Genomic DNA, 3,326 nt, shown 5'->3' on the forward strand with positions numbered 1-3,326 from the left:
AGCAGGACTGCAAGTGTCTGTCTTTCTTCCTCTCTCAATTTCTTTCTGTCCTATCCAACAGCAACAATAACAACAATAATAATAACCACAACAAGGATAAGCAACAAGGGCAACAAAAGGGAAAAATAGCCTCTAGGAGCAGTGGATTCGTAGAGCAGGCACTGAGTCCCAACGATAACTCTGGAGGCACAAAAATAAATAAATAAATAAATAAATAAATAAATAAATAAATAAATAAATAAGATAGTCAACAATTTGTTCTGCTTTATATCTTAATTCTTTTTCAGCCACCAGGTTCCAGGTGTTACCATGATGTCCACCTGACTTCCCTGGGCAGACAACCCAACCAATGCGTCATAGAGACCCACCTCCCCAGAGTCCCGCCCCATTAGGGAAAGAGAGAAGCAGGCTGGGAGTATGGATCGACCTGCCAACGCCCATATTCAGCAGAAGAAGCAATTACAGAAGCCAGACCTTCCACCTTCTGCACCCCATAATGACCCCGAGTCCATACTCCCAGAGGGATAAAGAATGGGAAAGCTATCAGGGGAGGAGATGGGATGTGGAGTTCTGGTGGTGGGAATTATGTGAAAATGTACTCCTCTTATCCTAAAGTCTTGTCAAACTTTCCATTTTATAAATAAAAATTTAAAAATAATTAAATAAAAAAAGATAAATAGGGCTCAAGTAGTGGCTCCTTGGAGAGAGAAAAGTGTCTTACCATTGCAGGTATCAGATGCCAGATCACATGACAGAACTATGAACAGCACAGGGGCAGGGGAGACTCCATGGAGGATGGAGTGATGCTTTGATGGCTCTCCTCTCTTAACTCTCCATCATTCCCTCTCGCTCTCTCTTTCTCAAAAAAAAAAAATGTATATAAATGAAAATTGACAGAGACTCAGAGGTCATACAGGCTCTTATGCTAAATATATGGGCCCTAGCTCAGATTGATGGGGTCACCATTTAATGGTACCTATATACTTTCCTCATGTCTGGAAGCTACTCTCTGTCCTTATGCACCTTTCTAGTCCTATTCTCAACTCTGATACCATCTTCTCGGGCAATATTTTTATCCCACCTGCATGTTAGCTGTAGGGCTCAGGCAAAAATTACTAAAGTCATGGACCCCTTAGAGTGTACCTAAAATAGACTTCCTAGCTTCTTCCCAAATGAAGACCCCTGATTTCATCTGCTCTATTCTTACCTTTGGGTTCCTGTTTACTAAATAATTCGTCCTGCTTTATATCTTACTGCCTTTCAGCCACCAACTTGTAAACACTACTATGATACCATCCTGACTTCCCTGGGCTGACAACCTCACCAACGTACATGTCCCAAAGTCTCACCTCCCCAGAGCCCTACACCACTAGGGAAAGACAGAAACAGGCTGGGGGAACTGGATCAACCTGCTAATATCCATGTTCAGCAGAGAAGCAATTACAGAAGCCAGACCTTCCACCTTCTGCATCCCCTTTGGTCTGTACTTTCAGAGGGGTAAAAATAGGGAAGCTTCCAATGGAGGGGATGGGATATAGAACTCTGGTGGTGGGCACTGTATGGAATTGTGCCCCTGTTATCTTACAATCTTGTTAATCATTATTAAATCACTAATAAAAAAAAAGTTAAGTCAATAACAACAATGATAATAATAACTACAACAATAAAAAACAACAAGGGCAGCAAAAGGGAAATAAATAAAAATAGGGAGTCGGGCTGTAGCGCAGTGGGTTAAGCGCACGTGGCGCGAAGCGCACAGACCAGTTTAAGGATCCCGGTTCGAGCCCCCAGCTCCCCACCTGCAGGGGAGTCGCTTCACAGGCGGTGAAGCAGGTCTGCAGGTGTCTGTCTTTCTCTCCCCCTCTCTGTCTTCCCCTCCTCTCTCCATTTCTCTCTGTCCTATCCAACAACGACGACAAGAATAACTACAACAATAAAACAACAAGGGCAACAAAAGGGAATAAAGAAACTTGATTTAAATGTTTAAAATAAATAAAAATAAATTTTAAAAGTTAAGTGTACTTGGAGATGACCCAGCAGTATCACACATGTGCAAAGCTCTGGAGTCACTGCCTGACACCATGTTAGAAAAGAAGAGAAAGAAAAAAAAAGCAGGAAAGAAAGAAAAAGGGGGAGGGAGGGAGAGGAAAAGCAAAAGCAAGAATAAGGAGACCATCACCTAATCTCCTTTTCCTTTGCCCTTCCTCACTCTCTTCCCTACCCCACCCCTTTTTCCAAGCTGTTTCTCTTGGCATTCTGTTACTGAAACAGCTGCAGGGTAGCGCCATCTGAATCGTATTTGGGTTCAAAACTTATACTGCAGGAAATACAGTTGGGGATCATTAATAGAGAAAAATCTTTCCGAAAAATGATTAACTGTGAGGGAGAAAGAAAGTTCCAAGAAGACATAATGAACAGATAAAACAGGGCACACCCAGCTAAGCACACACAGTACTAAGCAAAAGGGCCCCATAAAAGAATCTGGCTTCGGAGCCCCCAACTTCCCACCCGCAGCGGCACAGTTCACAAGTGGCCAAGCAGATCTGCAGGTGTCTCTCTCTCTCTCCCTCTCTATCTCCCCCTCCTCTCAATTTCTCTCTATCCTATCCAATAAAATGGAAAAAAAAAATGGATTTGTAATGCCAGCACCCAGTACCAGTGATAACCCTGGAGGCAATAAAAAAGATAAAAATCCCTTTTCAAAGAATGTTCAATAATGAGGGGCCAAGTAGTGGTGCACCTGGTTGAGCACAGATGTTAAAATGCTCAAGGACCCAGGTTTGAGTCTCTGGTCCCCACCTTCAAGGGAGAAGCTTTGCGAGTGTTGAAGCAGGGCTGCAGGTACCTCTCTGTCTCCCTCTCTATCTCCCCTTTCCTTCTCGATTTCTGGTTGTCTGTATCCAATAATAAATAAATAAATAAAATCTTCTTTTTAAAAAAGTATGTTCAATAATGACTTTTTGAGTGTTAGCTTTCTCTGTATGACAGCTTGGTTTGCAATGAGTAAGAAGTACATCAGAATAATTAATAAGGAAATAGCTTTATTAAAACATATATATTCTGAAACTACATTAATAAAGGTAGTTGTGAAATCATACCGTTAAAATAAGTAGACGTCCAGAAAATGTATGAATAAACATACATGAAGAACCTGTATAAGAGAGTCTGTATACCTGTTTTGCACAGATTTCCAGTAGCTCAGTATGAACAGACTTAAGCTCATGTGGCGAAAACTACACTGTAAATCATAAAAAATAACAAGGATACAGGGACAAAAACGTCCTTATAAGCATGATGTCTTCCTGCCACGGCTCTCCGCTTCCACT

Source organism: Erinaceus europaeus, chromosome 10 (assembly GCF_950295315.1).
Source record: "Erinaceus europaeus chromosome 10, mEriEur2.1, whole genome shotgun sequence".
Classification (NCBI taxonomy): domain Eukaryota; kingdom Metazoa; phylum Chordata; class Mammalia; order Eulipotyphla; family Erinaceidae; genus Erinaceus; species Erinaceus europaeus.